Source organism: Equus przewalskii, chromosome 4 (assembly GCF_037783145.1).
Source record: "Equus przewalskii isolate Varuska chromosome 4, EquPr2, whole genome shotgun sequence".
NCBI classification, from domain to species: domain Eukaryota; kingdom Metazoa; phylum Chordata; class Mammalia; order Perissodactyla; family Equidae; genus Equus; species Equus przewalskii.
This window is the reverse complement of record NC_091834.1, coordinates 24359512-24382082: the sequence shown is the minus strand read 5'-3', so window position 1 is coordinate 24382082 and position 22571 is coordinate 24359512. Positions and strand designations below refer to the sequence as shown.

General features: G+C 39.1%; 1 long non-coding RNA gene across 1 annotated transcript in view; it reads right to left on the bottom strand.

The window, feature by feature from the left end:
- Nucleotides 1–22327, bottom strand: part of LOC139082999 (uncharacterized) — a 47220-nt gene extending 24893 nt beyond the window's left edge. Inside the window, exon 1 of the long non-coding RNA XR_011539438.1 lies at nt 22165–22327. This is a non-coding gene — a long non-coding RNA (uncharacterized lncRNA). The remainder of the gene's footprint in view (nt 1–22164) is intronic.
- Nucleotides 22328–22571: the final 244 nt, after the last annotated feature.

The following is a 22571-nucleotide window of genomic DNA, read 5'->3' as shown; positions in this document are numbered from 1 at the left end:
TCATGAGTGGCACTGGTGGATGGGGCAGGAAACTGCTGCTGGGCAGTGCAGGCTTTCACGTCCAACCCCTGACGAAGAATTGCAGGCTGCCCTTGAATCAGTAGCAGAGTTAGGCAACCTGGCAAAGAGGGATGGCAAAGATCCCATTGCACCACAGCACACTCCAGTTGGGGAAACAAACAAAAAGATACACAAACAGAGCCAGGGAGAGGCAAACCCACCTGTCTTTGCTCATCTAATTCATTAAGAGGGAGAGAGGCCACAAGCAGCAGTAAAGAGTATGCCCACCCTGTCTGAGACTCAGAGCCAAGACTTAAGGGTGACCTTTTTCTAAACTGGACCACTTTTGCAGGTAAAAGGGGGTACTCATTAGCTATGTGGGAGCAAAGGGTTCGGTCTGGCGCACTAAGACAAATGGTCACTCTACTGAGACTACACCTGATGGATCTCCCTCAGTCCAAAATCCATAATAGAAATAAGCCAATCTAGACCCATTGAAAAAAAGCAGGAAATCAAAGGAAAGGGAGGAGTTACAAATGATGAACTGATCTAGGAAAACTCCTCTGAGGAAGAGGAAGAAAATTCTGGAGCTACCTGCTTGGAGTCTTCAAAAAGATTCAGGAAAACATAACTTCCATGAAATGAATACAGAATAGGAGCACACAGGCCAAACTAAAGCAGATATGAAAAGGGAGTTGGATGTCTTAGGCCTCTTTGGCAGGAAGAACAGCTTCCTGCTTGGCATCAGAGCTGAAAGTGGATACTCCATTGTTTAGCACCATTTTACTTCCTATAAACACAGCCACACATCCCTTGGCAACAGATTTTCAGGTGTGAGCTTTCCAATTTCATATCCAATATTCTGTGGTTTACACAGTCACTGGAATAGGTGAAATTTAGGGCCCAAACAGGGACAAACAACAAAGCAAGGTTGTAAGGAAAGCACGTCCACCTTGGAGGGAGCGCACTGTTCAGCTGCCTCCTGCAGGCGCCGTGCTCAGACTTTCTAACTTTTCCAGCTCCATAAAAAGGGGAAAAATCCTCTCCCTGGAGGAAGTTCTCTGATGAAAATGGCCCATAAACAAAACATAAAAATTATGTTCTTAAGATAATTAAGGTGAAGATGACATTTCAAAAATGACTGAGTAAAGCTATAACTTGAGAAAAGAATACTGGCTTTGATTTTTTCTGTGAATCATTAACTCTCATTCAAGGAGCCCCACTTTAGAATACCACAAGAGATAATTAAGATGGCATCTAGTTGGTAATAACAATGATAGAAATAATCACAATATTAATAATAAAATACTATATAGAGCACTTATTCTGTGACAAATATGTATTAAGTGCTCTGTTTTGATGCCTCATTGCTCACAACAATAGTGAGATGACAGAATATCTCTATTTTACAAATGAGTTGACATTAAGTCACCTGCCCAAGTTCCCACAGAGCTGGTTTGAATCCATGTCCGAAGGCCATGGTGTTAACCATCATGGCAAATGGCCAAAGAGTTCTTAGCTCAGAACAGCATCTAAACAGAATACTTCTTAGAGTCCACAATCTGAAGAAGCCCACCACTCATGTACTGAATGTGTAAGTCTGCATGGAGAATTCCTGTGATCTGTGCAGCAGGCATCACGGTGCACTGTGAGGGGGACTGCTAATTGGGAAATTATCCCTGTTGGGATATAACTCCAAAAGCAATGTGTACTTTATGTCAATAAATTAGAATACTATTTACAGTGATTAACCCAGTACATATCCATTGCTAGCTGGACTTCTGCAGAGAAAGATCATTTCATAAGGTTTTATGTTTTCATAAATACACATTTTGTTTCTAGGAGTTTACATCTAATGTTAAAATATTTTTAAGCAGCTGCCACGCAGTAGGTTGAATAAACCACTAATTTTGAGGGAGAGTAGAACTTTCTTTGTATTCAGCGTAAATAAACTAAATACAGTTTTCAAACTCTGCATGGAAAATGGATAACTGTTTAACATACCGCTTATAGCCACTTCATGTATTAGCAAGAGCCAAGATTTAAAAATCCAGTCCATGTAACGTATGCATGCTCTCATTCTCTCAGTGTGATGCAGTAAAGGTATACCACTCTGACTACAAGCCACGTCCCCAGAAACATATTTACATAGAGAATTTCACGGAGTGATAGAGGTCACTCAGCAATTCGCCTTTTCCTTTCTTTCGTAATGGGAGGCAGTGAGAGCTGAAGTTCTCAGGAGTATGGCAATCCTCACTGGAGTTAGACAGACTAGAAGCAGATGTAGCACAAGCTTCCCCATGCAGCTTCTGTGAGCCTGTTTCACTAGTGACTCGAGGTACATCTACAGTGAGGATTTTCTGATCTAAGAAGACAGTGAGGCAAAATAAATAGGAATCTTTCTTTCAACTTATTAAACAAAAATGAATAATTTGATGCGGTAGCTTCAAGTCAAGATCACTCACTTTTAAAAATGTGGTTTTTTAAAGTGAAGGTGAATTTGAACATCTGGAAATAGTTTTGAAAATAAATCACTTCTTAAGTGAACACTAAATGGCAATTTTTTTGGCAAGTGGTGTATCAGCATCACTCAGAAATGAACTCTTGGCAAACCATGAGCTTAATGCTCCCTTATGAGATCAGCACATAATTTGTTGTATTCTTAGAGTTATTTTGCTTGAAATATTTCAAAAGTTTTGCCTAGCAGGAAATGAGTCTCGGGTGCAGTGAGGATGACAGGCCCTGCAGTTTCTCATGGCAGACTTATCAACTGATACACATGTGTACAACTGCATGGAGTCCTGAAATTCCCAGGAAACTGTCTTTACATACGTGGTTAAGAATCTTATTCCTACAAAATCATAGTCAAAGTCAAAATCTATGAAAAGCCATATCTGATGATAGTAGAGAAACTCTACAAAGAGAAATAGGAAAACTCTAGAATGGAATTAAACACACACATTTTTTATTTTAAAGAAAATAGAAGAACTGTGTCAAGACCTCATAGGATGGGAAAGTCCTCTTTGAAGCAAATAAGTGCTTCCTGTTTTCAACTTTCATTATGTTTCTGTAAATTTCTGTGTATGTAGAAAGTGTGATTTCTAGTCATTCTGCAGATTTATGATAGAAGGTACCATTTCTGTGTGTGTGTATTTCCTTTCTGTGAAATGCTTTGGGTGACAAAAAAAATTAGCAGTGCAGCAAAACCATTTGTACGTGTGTGTGTGTGTGTGGGAAGAGGTAAAAAATAAGGAGAAATCATAAAGTGATATTAATAATAATAAACAATAAAATATATTAACATAAGTACATGAGTGAAAACATACTGATAAACAAACGGGCCAAGAGACCTGTAAGAGATACTGACACAAATTTTATTAACTTAATTTTGCATATTTTTTTAAATTAATAGCTCTTTAGAAGACCTTAGGAATACTCTGAAGACTAACATGTGTTCTGGGACTTCCTCTGAAAAAGAACTCCGATCAACAAGAATTATAGGCATTTTCCTGTCTGTGGAGGAGTATTTCTTCAATGATTCATTCTGTTGTTTTGGTAGCCTCACTTTGAATTGGTAAGAAAATATTTAAGATAGATAAGAACTCATTTTCTTAGGAAGAAGGAAACATTTCCCCAAACTTGGAAATGCCCATTAGGCATGTGTAAGGAAGTGAAATAAGCTTTTACCACACGTGTATCCCAGTAAGAGACAAAATGACAGTTCTTAGTAAAAGGTGGAAGGAGGGATTCCTACCTCACTTCTAAGGAAATACCTCACCCTCTAAACCATCTGTCTTCCTCAATACAATATTCAACAGTAAGAATATTACCTGGTACTAATCATATCCACAATAATCTAACTTTAGAGGATGGTGTAATTTTATTGTGCCCTTAAGAATGTCTTTATTCTAAGATTCAGACAGTATAGCAACAATGTGAATGGGTTTGCTCCTCACAATTGCTGGGATTTTAGAGTTCACTAGTAAGTTCAGAGAAATCGTATCAAGCAGTGATTTTACTTTACGAAGTTTCCACATCTGTCCCTGGTCTTTCACCAAAGACCATTAAAACAGACAAAAATTTACTCTGATATGCAAGAGAAAAATGATTTTGATATAGCCTCTTTCATTAAATCTTAGCATTTTATCTAACTTTATGGTTCTCAAACATCAGAATTACTTAGAGGGTTTGGTAAAACATAGGTGGCTGCGCTCCACTCTTTAGAGTTTCTGATTCAGTGGCAGTGAGGTGGGGCCAAGAATCTGCATTTCTAACCAATTGCCAGGGCACGCCGGAGGTGCTTATCTGGGCAGCAGGCTTTAAGAGCCACTGAGCTAATTAAATTCTTTTTTTAGCCTCTCTGAGGGTAATAGAATAGTAAGTATTAGTGATCACAATGTTATCTGTTTTACTTGGACTGATTTCTTCTCTGTTTAGATATCAGCTAATTCTCTGAAAATCTTTGTCAGTGGAAATATTAACTAGCATTTATTGGATGCTTAACCAAAGGATAACAAAATTACTTGAATTGAGTACTAAATATAGCTAAGGCAAAAAAGACACCACAATAAATCTATAATGCTCAATGAAAGGCTAAAAAATATCTTGAAGAGAAAAGGCATTTTCCCGGCCAAATCATTTAGAAAAATATTGCCATACAAATTATGCATTCAACAAATATTTGAGTGACTATTTGTACCAAGTGCTATTGTGGGCAAAGAAGCTCATATCAATGTACAAAACAGGTAACACTCTAGTCTTCTTGGATTTTTGCAAAGGGAGAGAGATGACAACAAATAAATAAAATATAGGGGATGTCAGGTGATGATTAGTGCTATGGAGAAAGTTACAAGAGAAGTGGCACAGGTGAGGGGTATTGGTTTCCGTTGGTCCAGTAAGTCCTTCTCCTCATCATCAGGGAAGTGACATTTGAATAAAATTTGAAGGATGTGAAGGAGTGAACTAAGCCATGTCCAGAGGAATAGCATTTAGGGCAAAGAAAGCGGCAACTGCAAATCCCTGAGGCAAGTATCACAATAACAGATAATTTCATTTGATAACCTTCCACACTATGTATATGCAAATTCCTTATAGAGTAAAATAAAATTGAGCCTATGGCATTTAAAAGGAAGGTATTTCCTCAGTTTTATGAGCAGATAATTTCCTTGGGAGTGGTACCAAGGATGCAGAAGGTGGCTGGAAAAGCAAGACAGAGAAGGGAGACACGTCAGTACAGCATGCATCATTGAGCCGGTTACTGGGCTGCACAACTGGGGCTCAGTCCTACTGGCAACCCCGTCCACACAAAGCATGTCTCACTAGACACAGGCTGGGGTATTCATCCACAGACTTCTCCCCACTAGCTAGGACTATCTGGGCACTGCACCCTCTACCTCTGGAGCTTTGTGAGCAGGACTTGAAGCTTCAGAAAAAGCTGGAGGAAGCAGGCAGAGAGAGACTGGTGGCCTGAGGGGATGTGATGTAGGCATCTGTCTCAGAAGAGAAGAGTTGGAACTTTCCGGCCAGCTCAATTTTTAACAAACAAATGGCAATAACAACAACAAAACAGACAATGTGACGGTAGAGTTGACTGTAGGTGTATTAGAACAATTCAGGAGCCTGGAGAATAAGCCATTTAAAGCCACGTGAAAGGGCACCCACAGGCAAGGCCATTTTATTTTAATTTTGTGCAAAGAAATTTGGAATTTGTTTAAAAGTCAAGAATATCCTTTTTTATTTTGAGGAAGATTAGCCCTTAGCTAACTACTGCCAATCCTCCTCTTTTTGCAAAGGAAGACTGGCCCGGAGCTAACATCCATGCCCACCTTCCTCTACTTTATATGTGGGACACCTACCACAGCACGGCTTTTGCCAAGCAGTGCCATATCCACACCCGGGATCCGAAGTGGTGAACTCCGGGCTGCTGAGAAGTGGAATGTGTGCACTTAACCACTGTGCAACCTGACTGGCCCAAGAATACCTTCTTGAAACAAGTAACCTCAAACTACACCTAACAGATCTAGAAAACGATGAACAAACATAGCCTAAAGTCAGCAGAAAGGGAAATAAAAAAATTCAAGAAGAAAAAAATGAAACAGAGACTAAAAGCAAACAAACAAAAAACAGTAGAAAGGATCAATGAAACTAAGAGCTTGTTCTTTGAGAAGAGAAACAAAATTGACAAACCCTTAGCCAGATTCACTATGAAAAAAAGAGAGAAGACTTAAATAAATAAAATTAAAAATGAAAGAGGAGAAATTACAATGGATACCACAGAAATGCAAAGGATTATAAAAGAATACTATGGAAAACTACATGCCAACAAATTGTATAGCCTAGAAGAAATGGATGCATTCTTAGAATCATTCAGCCTCCCAAAACTGAATCAAGAAGAAATAGAGAATCCAAATGGACCAACCACAAGTAAAGAGGTTCAAACATTAATAAAAACACCTCCCCAAAAACAAAAGTCCAGGATCATATGGCTTCTCTGGAGAATTTTATCAAACATACAAGAAGATTTAATACCTATCCTTCTCAAACTCTACTGAAAAATTGAAGATGGGAGGCTTCCTAACTCATTCTATGAGGCCAACATTACCCTGATATTCAAACCAGACAAGGATGACATAAAAAGGGCAAGTTATAGGCCAACGTCACTAATGAACATAGATGCAAAAATCCTCAGCAAAATATTAGCAAATCGAATACAACAATATAGTAAAAGAATCATACACCATGATCAAGTGGGATTTATTCCAGGGATGCAGGATGGTTCAACATCTGCAAATCAATCAATGTGATACAACACATTAACAAAATGAGGAATAAAAATCACACGATCATCTCAATAGATGCAGAGAAAGCATTTGACAAGATACAATGTCTATTTATGATAAAAAGTCTCAATTAAATGGATATAGAAGGAAAGTACCCCAACATAATAAAGGCCACATATGACAAACCCACAGCCAACATCATACTTAATGATGAAAAACTGAAAGCCATCCCTCTAAGAACAGGAACAAAACAAGGGTGCCCACTCTTGCCACTCTTATTCAACATAGTACTAAACATTTCAGCCAGAGCAATTAGGCAAGAAAAAGAAATAAAAGGAATCCAAGCAGACTATGGAGAAGTGAAACTCTCACTGTTTGCATACAACATGACTTTACATATAGAAAACCCTAAAGAATCCATTGGAAAACTACTAGAAATAATCAACAACTAAGCAATGTTGCAGGGTACAAAATCAACTTACAAAAATCGGTTGCATTTCTATATGCTAATAATAAACTAGCAGAAAGAGAAGTCAAGAATACAGTCCCATTTACAACTGCAACAAAAAGAATAAAAATACCTTCCAATAAATTTAACCAATGAGATGAAAGACCTATACGCTAAAAACTGTAAGACACTATTGAAAGACATCAAAGAAGACATAAAGAAATGGAAAGATATTCCATACTCATGGGTTGGAAGAATAAACATAGTTAAAATGTCCATACTACCTAAGGCAAGCTACTAATTCAATGCAATCCCAATCAGAATCCCAATGATGTTCTTCATGGAAATAGAACAAAGTATCCTAAAATTTATATGGGACAACAAATGACGCCAAATAGCCAAAGGAATCCTAAGAAAAAAGAAGAAAGCTGGAGGGATCACACTCCCTGACTTCAAAGTATACTACAAAGCTATAGCAATCAAAACAGCATGGCACTGGCAGAGAAACAGACACACAGATCAATGGAAAATAACTGAAAGCCCAGAAATAAAACCACACATCTATGGACAGCTAATCTTTGACAAAGGAGCCAAGAACATACAATGGAGAAAGGAAAGTCTCTTCTATAAGTGGTGTTCGGAAAACTGGACAGCCACATGAAAAAGAGTAAAAGTAGACCATTATCTTACCCTGTACACAAAAATTAACTCAAAATAGATTAAAGACTTGAATGTAAGACCTGAAACCATAAAACTTCTAGAGGAAAATATACACGGTACACTCTTTGACATTGATCTTAGCAGTATCTTTTGGAATACATGTCTACTCAAGCAAGGGAAACAAAAGAAAAAGTAAACAAATGTGACTCTATCAGACTAGGAACCTTCTGCAAAGCAAAGGAAAACATGAACAAAATGTAAAGACAACACACCAACTTGGAGAAAATATTAGCAAATCATATATCCAGCAAGGGGTTAATTTCTAAAATACATAAAGCATTCACACAACTCAACAACAAAAAAACAAACAATCTGATCAAAAAGTGGGCAGAGGATATGAACAGACATTTTCCCAAAGAAGATATACAGATGACAAACAGGCACATTAAGATGTTTAACATCACTAACTATTAGGGAAATGCAAATCAAAACTACAATGACATATCACCTTACACCCATCAGAATAGCTATAATTAACAAGACAGGAAATAAAAAGTGTTGGTGAGGATGTGGAGAAAAGGAACTGTCATACACTGCTAGTGGGAATGCAAACTGATGCAGCCACTATGAAAAATAGTATGTAGACTTCTCAAAATATTAAAAATAGAAATACCATATAATCCAGCTGTTCCACTACTGGGTATTTATCCAAAGAACTTGAAATCAACAATACAAAGAGATTTATGCATCCTTATGTTCATTGCAGCATTATTCACAATAGCCAAGATGTGGAAGCATCCCAAGTGCCCATCAACTGATGAATGGATAAAGAAGATCTGGTATATATATATACAATGCAATACTACTCAGCCATAAAAAATACAAAATCATGCCATTTGCAACAACATGGATGGACCTCGGGGGGATTATGTTAAGCGAAATAAGCCAGACAGAGAAAGACAAATGCCATATGATTTCACTCATATGTGGAAGATAAACAAACACATGGACAAAGAGAACAGATTAGTAGTTACCAGAGAGACAGGGGATGGGGGAGAGGGCAAAAGGAGTAAAGGGGCACATATGTATGGTGACTGATAAAAAACTAGACTATTGATGGTGAGTACAATGTAGTCTGCATAGAAACTGATATATAATAATGTACACTTGAAATCACACAATGTTATAAACCAATATGACCTCAATAAACTAATCAAAAAATAATTCAAAACTTGTGCACTTCGAAAGACACCATCAAGAAAGTAAAAATATAAGCCACAGACTGGGAGATGATATTTGCAAATCATTTAACCAAAAAGAGACTTATATTTAGAATACAAAAAGAACTCTTATGACTCAATAATAAGAAAACATACAATTTTTAAAATGGGCAAAAGGTTTGAATAGACATTTCACCAAAGGAGATAAATGAATGGTATATGGCACATGAAAAGAGGCTCAACATCATTAGTCATCAGGGAAATGCAAGTCAAAACCACAATAAAATTCCATTTCATATTCACTAGGATGGCTAGAAAGGCTTAAAGAGACAGACAATATCAGGTGTTGGTGAGAATGTGGAGAAATCAGAAGCCTCATACACTGCCAGTGGAAATGTAAAATAATGCAGTTACATTGGAAAACAGTTGGGTGTTTCTTAAAAAGTTAAACATAGAGCTACCTATATGACTCCACTTCCACTCCTAGGTATCTACTCAAGAGAAATGAAAACATACATACACATAAAAACTTGTATGTGAATATCCATAGCAGTATTATTCATAATAGCCAAAAAGTGGAAAAAACCCAAATGTCCATCAACTAGAGACAACAGATAAACTAAATGTGGCATATCCATACAATAGAATATTATTCCACGATAAAAAGGAATGAAGTACTGATACATTCTACAACATGTATGTGCCTTGAAAGCTAAGTGAAAGAAGCCAGACACCAAAGGTCATGTACTGTATGATCCCACTTATTTGAAATGCTCAGAAAGGCAAATCTATAGAGATAGAAAGTAGATCAGTGGTTGTTGGGGCTAAGGTGGGACAAAAGAGTGAAGGAAAATAGACAGGAAGTTTCTTTTCACAGTGATGGAAATGATTTAAAATAAAATTGTGACGGTTACACAACTCTGTAAATATACCAATAATTGTGAAATTGTACACTTAAAATGAGTGAATTATATGGTACGTAAATTATATGTTGATAAAGCTTCAAGAAAACACATGATGACTAAGTGCAATGCAAGGTCCTAGATTGGGTAAAAACTTGACATAAAGAACATTATGGGGACAATAGGTGAAATATGACTATAAATCGTATATTAGATCCTAATATCCTGTCAAAGCTAAAATTTTCTGCATTTGGCTTTTGGACCATGGTATTATAAGAGAATGTCCTTGCTCTTAGGAAATATATGCTGAAGTATTATTCAGGAGTAGAAGTCATCATATTGCATGTTTGCAATGACCTCTCAAATAGTTCTGGGGGAAAAAATGTTTTTGTGATTAAAATTTGGTGAAATGTTACTAGTGGTGAATTTGGGTGAAGGGTACATGTGAGAATGTTTTTTGTATTATTCTTTCAAGTGTGCTTTAAGATTGAAATTATTTCAAAATAACTTAGAACTTTTAATGAATCTACTCATAAAAATGTTATTGTGTGGAAGTTGAAGACCCCTGAGAATAAATCCATGGACCCCAGGGGGTAAAAATTAAAAGGAATACTTTGTTGAGGTCAAGCTTCTACGTCACAGAACATAGAAGAAAAAACATGACTTTCAAAGGTTTCAAAGAATTTCAGTAGGCTCCTGTTAGCTTTGAATAGAACTAGATTTTCTCCAACATCTCAGTATAAAACTCTTAAAAAATATACCTAAAATACTTGAATGTGCTGATACTTTGGATAAGTTAGTTGCTGTTTAATGATGGAAGATGCTGGGTCTCAGACCTTGCCTGCTTCTTGTCTCTGTCTACACTTAGACAATTGGTGAAATCTCTCCTGTGATGGCAGTAAACACCATTACTCTGCCTGCTACTATCCACAAAATAAAGCCTGCCCAGACCTCTCTCCTGACCTTGAGATACATATACTAACTGCCTATTTAATAGTTCCATTTGGATGTCAAATAATAAGTATTTCTAAAACTGAAATCCTGAACAGCCCTCCCCAAACCCACTCTACCCACAGCCTTCCTCATCTCAGGTGACAGCAACCCCATCCATCGCAGAGTCTATGAAATCCTCTTGTTCTTCACACCCCACATCCAATCCACCAGTAGGGCCTGTTGGTTCTGCTTCCAACATGTCCAGATTCTCCCCACTTCTTAGTGCCTCCACTGCCAGGCCCACTCACAATGTTCAGAGAGAGGCTCATACACACATATCTAAATATTTAAAAGTGATAAATCAAACTAAAAAATCATTAAATAAAAAAAATTCTCTCCTCCTTTCTTGACAAATATGTCTTCCAAATGATATGGAAGTCCAGATTCTATAGAATTCTGGGACTCCCGGAATCTCCGTGATAGAACGTGTCGTTGGGTGTGAGTATGACAGAGGCGGCCCTGGGCCATGACCAGCTCCCCTTCCACCCTGGCTGCGTGTGCACCACGTGGACATCCCAGCCTACACAGCAAGATCCACCCACACATTGTCCAAACAGCTGCCCCTGGCCACCAGCAGTCTCAGGGAATGAACACTGCATGATCTTCCCTGCATTATAATTGTTGATATGTAAACATTTGTTTCTCTCATTTTATTTCATATGTTGTTTGCTATACTTTGTTTCTTTTTTCCTTCTTTTTAGTCGTCTTTGAATAGATCAAAATTTCTCTGCTACTTCTGAAAGTTATATAGCTATATGTTCTTTAACATTTTTTTTTTTAAAGATTGGCACTTGAGCTAACATCTGTTGCCAGTCTTCCTTTCTTCTTCTTCTTCTCCCCAAAGCCCCCCAGTACATAGTTGTATATTCTAGTTGTAGGTCCTTTTGATCGGATATGTGGGATGCCACCTCAGCATGGCTTGATGAGCAGTGCTAGGTCCATGCCCAGGATCCGAACCAGTGAAACCCTGGGCTGCTGAAGCGGAGCATGTGAACTTAACTACTAGGTCATGGGGCCAGCCCCTATACATTCTTATTTTATTCTTTTTATATTTACATCTGATTTTCTCAGACTTACACTTAGGCTTTGATTTCCCTACCACTGTTTCAAGATTATCACTATTTATGCCTTTTCTTAGAACTGAAGAACCTTAGCATTCTCTCATGTTGTGTGTGAGTTCAGGGATTTGGGTTTTGGGTGATAGATTTGTGTTCCTAACCTTTGGAATGTGTGTACCAAGAAGCCTACACTGTGGGTATGAACACCCCAAGTGCCATGACAGCCTCTAAGCTCCAGGGAAAACTTGTCAGTGCATAGGATGGGGTTCTGCCCAACTCTGACTGGGCCTCAACCTTCCATACCCAGGAAGCAGCACCTGGAAGAGGCCCCCAGCTGGCACTGTGACAAAATACTCAAGTCTATTCCCTAGAGGGGACCCACCGTATTCCCACATCCACCCCCCAAATTGGGATCCAGCCATCTTCTGTCTTCCACCTAATTTTATTAGCTTATTTTAGGAAAAGAGCTTTGCTCTGAATTCATGAACTGCTATGTGTCTCTCCTGGGATCGCCAGAGTTGGGTTGAGGGGAAAGAAGTGGCTACATTCCTTTTATATCTCTTCCACACAAACATTCTATATATTAAAGGCTGTGGCCCAAAGGGTATTGGGAATGGAACTGTTAAACAGTAACACCTCCAAACACCTACTGTCAGTGGGGAGAATTTAATGTCACTATCCAGGAAGTATTATGACAATCTTGTTTTGAGAATGCTATTTCAAAATCAGATTTACTCAAAGGAGATTAAAATGTCCACTCCTCCCGCCGTCAGTAAGATGGAGAAGATACATTGAACAAATGCCCTTGGATTACAGACACCGACATCACCACAGCAACACAGACCCATCTAGTCAGTGACGAACACAGACAGCCAAATTTTGCAGGAATACAAAGCCTTCCTGGTAATGTCGCTGACAAAGCCTACTCTAAATGGATCTTTGAGGAAGGGCAATGCAAAGACTAAGGACGTCCTACAAATATTCACAAAATTTTTCAGTTTTCCTAAGTCAAGAGTTGAAACAAACCTCCCAGGTTATACATCCGTCTGGACTGGCAGGATCCTTCCAACTCCTGGAGCTACAGATTGGGAGATCCCAGCAGGCATTGCCAGATAAGCAGCACCTCTTAAAGAATGCTGTCTTTACAAAGTTACTTAGGCTGGGTGTGCCGCACATCATACACACAGTACCAAAAACAAGCATTAATTAAAGTGGATATGCCATGCAGCATCAAAACAAAAGGTGCTGAGATGAGCAAAATAGCTCTTTATTGTGGAAGTTTGTAGAAGGTATGTACTTGTCTCTTTGTCAATTGTAAGGATGTAGAAAAATAACATAGGAAACAAAGTCTACTGCATAAATGAGAAAGCCTGCTTACGTTGTGATATGCTGTGATATTCAAATCACAGAAAAAAGCTATTAGAAATGGTCACTGCTGAGACCAGTTTGTCTCTGGAGTGACGGTGTACATTGAGGACTCTCATCTGGGTACAGTTAACAGAGAGATAATGGGCACCTGGGGTCAGACACCAGATCCAGGGTTATGCTGGAGCCAGCTCATACTGGCTGGCAAGCGCCAACTGTTAAATATGCAGGAATTTTGTAAGTCAGTCGTTAAACTCTTTACAGCTTGAAATCAGCCATGGTTGAAACATTTACATATAGAAATCAGCAAATGCTACAAATCAAAGCTTCCTATTTTTTAAATTGAAAAGGCCCATGTTTTCACATGAACCAGTATCTTAGCAATGCTTCCACAATCTTTCTCTCTTAGAAAGAAATGAACTGTAATGAATTTAAGTGAACAATTGGAAACAATTTGGATATGGGGAAGACAGTTTGCCTTTCATCTTGTTTCAAGAACTAAAAGTACACAGTTTGATATTTTTTCACTCACTAAGACTAGATTTATCTATGCATTTTAATTAATTCCAGTAGTCTTTATATCCACAACACTTTATGATGAAACAGATCTACAAATCATATTTAAAAATAGTGAATTTTCATTTAATAATTCATATATATATATATATAGCCTGTTTACACTGCTACACTGCTGTACCAGATTCTGGGAGAAGAAATGCAAAAGTTAAGAGAATTGTTACATCATGACTGCACTTCTCAAAGGATAAGAGAAAGGGAATCCATCCAGCCTGTCACCCTCAGTTTACTCAGTCTATCCAGCACACAACAAAATATCAGGAGAATTTTGGAAAGGTGCCTGGTTATGTGTTCCAGTCTATGGATCTGAGAATTCAAATTTTATTGTTGAACTGGATTATTAATTGGACTACAACAGATCCACATTATGCATATTTTTATAGATTATTTCAAAATTATGGTAATAATTTCAACATAAGGATTAACTAGCCAAAGTTTGGTTTCCTATTATCTCAAAAACCTTTCCATTCAGGGCTGGCCTGGTCGCGAAGCAGTTAAGTTCACATGCTCTGCTTCAGTGGCCTGGGGTTCCTGGTTCAGATCCTGGGTGTGGACCTATGTACTGTTTATCAAGTCATGCTGTGACAGCATCCCACATAAAAGTAGAGGAAAATGGGCACAGATGTTAGCTCAGGGCCAGTCTTCCTCAGCAAAAAGAGGAGGATTGGCAGTGGATGTTAGCTCAGGGCTAATCTTCCTCAAAAACAAAACAAAACAAAAAAAACCTTTCCATGAATCCTTGATGTGCTTTCAAAGTACATCTAATGGAGAAGGAGCAGAAAAGCAGTAGGCCAGAAAATTGCTGATTTTTATTAGAAGAGAAAGTCTGTCAGCAAACTTGCAGGAAGTACTAGTCACCTTCCTACCAGTCCAGACTCAACAAGGAGCAGGAGGGCACTGATAGAATATACTGGAAGGCCAGGTTAGGTAATTAGGGAAAAAAATGAGCCCAGTTAGTAGCTTCTCAGCTGACATGTGAGTCAGTGAAAGAAAGGAATATGCTGTCTTTGACTCACCTGCAGTATGCACACTGCTAAACACTAGGTTGGATTTAAGATGAACAGAAAATGTGGACACAAGAGCAAATACAGGAGTTTTCCCACTTATCTAACAAATTATCCTAGTCAGATAGACCTGGGCTTCAAAAAACCAATACTCAGAAGAAAGATGCAGCCAGTAACATAAGAGAGGAAACAAAGTGGGTTTACAGACTTTAGGCCTGAAGACCCAGATGAAGATGTTGAACAATTATCTGAGCAAGAAAGGCACACATCTTAGACTGAGTGAAGGGCATAGGGACACAGTTATAATCCAAGGGCAACTGCAAGCAGAATTAGGTTAATTATTCAAGTAATTTTATTCCTGGCAGAAATCTCTATATATCAAGTAACATCTGACAGAATGGTCCAAATTTATTCTGGGGAAGAAAAGGGTTTTTCTTTTTCACATTGCAAAGGAGAGATGCAGTAAGTTACTGACGCCCAAAAGAGCAAACACAGAGGTAAAAGGGTTGTTCAGAAAACCTCCTGCTGGGCGCATTCCCCTGCATTGGCTATCACCTGCGTAGGTTACTGTGCTCTGCGGCTGATGAAGAATTCTACTTTGATCTCAAGGGTTCTGTAATTAGTTCAAACTAATCCCAAATTCTGACCTATGACAGGTTTTATCTTTAATGCTAGAGCTGCTTTGGGTTTTATCTCTCTGCTTTTTACATTTTTTTGGCTATTTTAAAGGGAAAGTTAGAAAGAACAAAAAAGATATTATTTCCTGCTCTAGTATTTCCTGGAAGCCCACTATAAATTTTATTTGTTAAGAAATAATAACCTGATTCAGGATGGCTTGGGAGTGTACTTATGTTCAGCATACAGTGTCACAGAGTAAATCAAACTGAAGTTGAGTCCCAGTTTGAAGTGAGGACCTCTCAAGTCACACTATCCTAACTTTCAGATGGTGTTAGGCTCATATACAGGCGGTTGAAGGGAGAAGGAGGTTTTGCTAATGTTACTGATCATTTCCAATCCATGAAGAAACTTACTTTTCTGTATCTTGACTGCCAAAAAACTGACCAAAAGCTCAAAATTTGCAATCTCTATAATAGAGACTGAAGGATATCGCCTTGAGGTGGAGAAGAAAGTGTTAATTCAACAAATTATTGTCAAGTACCTGTTTTGTGACAGTAATTCTGCCAGATGCCAGTTACTTAAATGAAAGAAACATATTTATCTCCTTCAAGGGGCTGAGAGACTGGTGAGGGAGACACTTAAAAGGATTATTACAATATAGTCTGTGTTATTACAATACAGCTTAGTGGGAGCAATGATAAACATGTACACATAATAGGAGGCTATCTACTCTGCTGTAGAGTAGTCTAGTAGTCAAGTAATTAGACATGGAGAAAATCAATTATTTAATTACTGTAACTCTGTATAGATTTAGAAAGAAAATAATAGACTTAACTTCAAAAATTTCATATACTACCAAAAGCCTCATGGGACTATGGAATACAACCCTACACAGTCTACACCTCGGGAGAAGGTCCTGAGAGAAGTGATATTTTTGTTGAGTTTAAAGTAGGAGTTGGCTGGAGAAGTGAGGGGGAAAATGGTCAGAGGGGAAAGATTAAAAAAATGTGAAGTGGTTAGAAATAGTGTGGCAAGTTGGGGACCACAAGCAGTTCTGTGTTGCTGGCTCACAAAATGAAAGGCATAGGTGGCAATGACAGGCAGGAAAGGGGTAGCAGTGAGAGCCCTGGATGCTCTGGTGAAGCTTGGACTCTCTTCTGTAGGCAATGGCATGGCATAAAAGGTTCTGAGCCAGTCACATTTTCATTTTAAGGTGAGTTCTCAGACACCAATGTGAAGAGCAGACTTAAATGGGACAAGACTTGAGACCTAGAGATTACTTTGGAAGCTGCTGAATTGTCTAGGACTATATATATATGAATCAATATGTAATGGAGCCTACTTATTTTGGATACTTGTTGTTTAGAAACCACTGCAGAGAAGGGGTGAATGCTCCGTCTTCCTTATGTGTCAGTAAGGAGGTGAAAGCACTCTGACGCTAGGATTTAGATAGATTATCCATCTGCGAGCTGGTGGATCCTGACACCCAGAACGATGTTAGGACTTCAGGAGGAAAAAAAGGCTTTGAGCCAGATACCAAATTTTCCATAAATGCAGCAGAATTACTAGGAATTTGATAAATTGTAGAGGTAAAGAGGGGTGAAAATGTTGGTCATGAGGGTCAAGATTCTCAAAGGAGCAGAAATGTCTATGAGAATGGGCAATAAATGACCTGAAGGTGACACTGAGGATAAAGAAGAAGGTTGACCTCATTTTTTGGCTCTGAGTATGGGAGGCATAACCTCTACTTAAGTTGGCTGCTAGGGACTCATTGTCCTTGGAGAGAGGTGGGTTTCAGTTAAGGCCAGAGTATGTCAGTTACACAAAGAGTTTTATGATGCAGAGGAGTTTGTTTACCACAATTGTGCTTCTAGAGGGAATAGTGAAAATTTCTAATTGCCTGTTTAACAAACTTTCTCTCCATCTTTACATTCTTGAGAGTAGAGATATGAATTTTTATTGTATTCCCACTGCTGAATAGAGTTCCAGACACATAGTAGGCAGTGAGTGAACATTTGCAGGATGAATGAATGGGTGAATCTATGAATTAAAAGAAATAAGGAGATGAGACTACAGGATAGAAGAGATGTCTACAGGCTTACATTAAGAAAGGAGATCAGAAATGTGAAGCATGGTGGAGATTAATTGGGTCAATATTTTAAACAGAATTAATTTAGAACTGCTTTGGTGTGAGTAAGGAGGAGGTCCATGGAAGGAGACTTTCTCTGCAGGTGCTGAGGCACAGGCAGAGTTCTTGTTGGTTGACAATCCCCAGCTTTCCTTGAAAGCAAGAAGAATCCCAGGGTTCCAGCTTCAGTCTCTGTTCTCATAGTCATAGTGGGGAAGGGCCGGCCAGTAAATAGGGACTTGGAGCAAAGATGAATCACAAACCACATCCCAGACAAAGGGAGGCTGGGGATCTACAAACACAATGTAGGGCACCAAGTCCAAAGGAGGATAGACTGAAAAAGGAATTTTAAGTAAAGGAAAGCAAAATTGGAATCAGTGGTTTGGGGAGCCAGGAGAGTCTCTCTTGACTAGCACCCCTTTTCTAGAGGTCTATGACAATGACTGTAGATGAGGACAGAGTTATTAAAGATGCTGAGCAAGTTCAGACACAGGACAAGTGTATCTGCAATTGTTGGTCCCCTCATAACATCCCTTTCCCAGTAGATTGAGTCCTAGGTCTGGGATTCACATTGTCAGAGTCCATAATCTCTAGAAAACAATACTCTACTCTCTACTATCTTCTGATACTACAGTAAAAATGTGTTGCAGGAAAGGAGGAAGGCTACTAAAGTTAGACAAGGCCCCGGAAGTGTGAGATTCTCATTGAAGAGCCCCCAGAAGTTGTCGTCCAATTTTGGGCATGAGCAGGCATTATGTTAATTACTCAAGAAGATCCAGATGGCATGTCTGAGGACCTGAGGCCAATCAGCAGAATGCCTCTGCTGCTCCTTTTCCAGGAAAACATATAAGGAAACCACACTGGGTTGACTGTAATTGGCGGTGCTAGACTTTTTTTGAGTAGGAGAGCTGAAACCAGAGCTGGTGGAGAATGAAGTGTTCTTGGTAGGTGAATTAGTGTGCTGTATTTGAATTATGATGTGGCAAGATAGATGGAGAAAGGGCAACACAGGTATTCTTTAGATGCCTGAGTGATAAACTCCACTGGATTTGGGGCAGAGAGATATTAAGTGACCTTGACCAGAGGAAAAATGAGGGTGCTGGTTAGGAAATAGGTATACAGAGGCAGAAGTTCTTGTTGGTAAGTGGTTCAGAAAAGACTGAAGAAATTAATAGGAAGTAGGTGAAATGGTTCAGTGGCCAAACACTCACCTTGGCAAAGAATTCCATCACTACTACTATCAGAAGAGTCATGGTCATACAAGGTGAGTAGATTGAAGACAAAATTAGAGTAGTTATTTCACAGGAGACTATAGAAAATGGCAAAATCCAGGACAAAAGCTAGATCCTTACAATTAATCAAAGGGTTCTTTTGAATCTTTTGCCTCAGAATAATGGAAAACAACATATGGAAACAAAATTGTTTTTAAAAAAAGCATGCAAAAACAGAAAATAAGTTTGAATGTTAAGATACATCTTATATCTTCAATTACTTAAATCTATTTGGTCAGCAGTGTTTATGTACTAGGTGGAACTAGGCAGAGGCATGATAGAATGTGTTAAGGATTAGAGTTAAGGCACTCTTGCCTCCATATTGGTATACTAATTTTTTTTTTTTGCTGAGGAAGATTTGCCCTGAGCTAACATCTGTTGCCAATCTTCCTTTTTTTGCTTGAGGAAGATTCACCCTGAGTTAACACCTATGCCACTCTTCCTCTATTTTGTATGTGGGTAGCTGCCAGAGCACGGCCACCAATGAATAGTGTAGGTCCACAGCCAGGAACTAACCCCTGGCCGCCGAAGTGGAGTGTGCTGAACTTAACCACTAGGCCACAAGGCTGACTGCTGGTATACTTTTTAGTGGGCTGAGTTTATTGGAAATATTTCCTTCCTTCCTTCTTATTTAACTTCCACCTTTCCAACTTATGCAATTATTTCCATACTTGATTCATAGCTAAAAACTTTATTTATTTCATTACTTTTACCTCCAATTATTTTTCTTTTATCTGGGTTATCTCCCAACTAAGTTGCCTGACACATAAACATCAATACCATTTTATCTTGCCCACCAAAAATGTTTTGTGGAAGTGGTGAACGTGTTCAACCAGATAGAGCCTAATTAAGAACGTAAAACATCGTCTCCCCATTTGTCCTATGTTATCATAATTTAATTCAAGCCATTTCACATTTTATGAGCTATGCTTACACAACATGTAAGAGTCTACTTGGCCTAACTCCTCCTATGAAAGAAATTCAAGAAAAATTTTTTGAGGTCAGCAACTCCTCTTGCCTTTCAGTTCTTAAATCAAAGTCGGAGTAAAGTTCAGGACTGCAGTCACTATAATTCAAATTCATAATTCAAAGGGAGTGAACTAAGTTCAGAGTTCAAAGAATGACTGAGGAAATATTCTAGATCCTATAGATTTCAGATTCCTGGCCATAAATTAAAAACTTTTCAGACTTCTATCCCAAGGTGCCAACTTCTGCCCTTGCAATTGTGAGAAAAAGGCAGGGGCCTTGGAAAAGTTCTCTTTTAAAAACATCCCCTCAACAACTCACACTAACTCAGGAATTCACTGAAGGGTAGATATTTTTTAAATGTTATTATCTTGCCAGTAAGTTTAACCCTGTCAGATATTACCACCTCAATGTGAATTAATCAATTAGAAATATGTACGAGCTTTCTTTCTGCCTAACAACTGGTTGAGATCCATGAAATCAGAGAAGAGGAGCCTCTGTGGCACCCCAAGAGGACAGACATGGGTGATGGAAGGTTGAGGCCATGGAAGGGCAGCATTCAGCTCCTGAGGGGGAGGGTGAGAGTGATGGGGAAGTGGGAGAAGTGTGCAGAAAGCTGGGGGAGGGGAATGTAATTTTCTATAGTTTGCAATCCTGCTCCAAGGGCCCAGTTGGTCACATATCATAGGACAGGTGTGACCTAATATGAGTTTGTCATTTTTCTATTGGTATAGTCCCACAATACATCTTTTTGTTGTAGTTGTTTTTTTGGTGAGGAAGATTCACCCTGAGCTAACATCTTTGCCAATCTCTCCTCTATTTTGTATGTGGGATGCCTCCACAGCATGGCTGATGAGTGGAGTACGTCCATGCCTGGGATCTGAACCTGTGAATCCAGGCCACAGAAGTGGAGCATGTGGAACTTTAACCATTTGGCCACAGGACTGGCCCCCACAATCCATTGTTCAAAAACCTATGAGAGAACAAAGCTGAATTATCAAAAGCTAAAATGGCATTGAACCTGTCAGCGTCCAATGGTCTCAGTGTTCTGCCTGGCTTGTGAAGTATTCTCAAACTCTCTCCCATGAATCTATGACTTTACATGGGACTAGGGACACTGCACATCAGCCTTCATCCTGCTGGCAAGAGGACCCCAGGCAAAAATTCAAAATACTGGAACACTGCCCTTACTACTTCTGTATTCCTGATACTTCCCTCCCTCGCCACTCGGGCAAGCTAGGCAGCTTTTGGCCTAGTACCTTCCTGTGTTTTGACCTACATTTCAGTAGTTAGTATCAACCTGGATCAGATGCAAAAGCACGTCCTGCCTGGTACCATGTTGTTCATCCAGGGCTGGCCATCCATTTGTTAGCAATCATCTGATTGGCTATTCCCTGAAGCTCGGTTCTTGCCCTGGCCACCCTTGGAAAGGACATACAAACCTAGGTGAGGTAAACCATCCAGATCCTTTCTGGGCAAATATCTCACTCATTCATTCATTCATTTTGAAAACTCTAATTGAACACCAGCTTTATGCCAAGGCTGAGGGATAGAAAGATACACAGACAGTGGTCTCTATCTTGGAAGGTATCACAGCCTTTTATAAAGGCAGCGAAGATTGTAGTGACAATAACCCATATTTAGTTAGTCACTGCAATCTGATGATTCTGGAGGAGGCAGCTGGCATCTTTCCTGATGCTCCCGCACAGATGTTGAGGGCGGGGGATGGTGTGCTGATTAAGGCAAGGAAGTTAATAGAAAGGGAAGACTGCATATTCCAACATTGCTGTAAACTCCACCTACAGTTCTCAAGACACCATGTAGAAATAGTAAAAGGCAGCCATCTACTTCTGTTGGGAGAAGGGGAGTAGAATTGCAGCTTATTTTAATAATCAGTGTTGGAAAATGGAAAAATAGAGGTTTTTGAATGCCACTGTGGCTTGCATAATTCTGAAAAAACAAAACAAAAAGTTTTGGGACAGTGTTCTGGCATGTTTCCTTAATAACAGTCTTGTTTATGAAGAGTATTTGAGATAAGGCCTAGAGCCTAGAGCAAATAAAAGGAGGAATAAACCTAATTACCTGCATGACTACTAAAACTAGTTTGTATGATGACATTGGCCAAATATATACCCTAATACTACAACACTGCTTCTATAGGAAAATTTAATTTTACCTCTATCAGTTCAAGTACAGGACTTTTTCCAGATGTGTCAATGTAAGGTAATACACTCAGGTACTCAGGCCAGGTAGCTTCATTGAGACAGAACTCTGCGAAGGACACAGCTTCCTTGGTTCTGCCATCCATGGACACTGGGGAGTACCATGTCCAGATGCCACTGACAATGAAAAAAACTTAACATTGGTGCTCAGCACATGTCTAATTGGGCAGAGTAATACATTCGTGTCCTTTGAAATGGCTATTGTCTTTGTCCAGTGCTTTTCTAGAGGAGAAGGCTGAGTTCTGCTTGGGAAAGAACAGAGAAGGGTGGAAACTCCCGAGGGGACCAGAGCCACCTTCTCAGAGGCAGATCAGTGACCAGTTGTTGTTACTTGAGCTCATCCCTTGGAGGATTCACTACA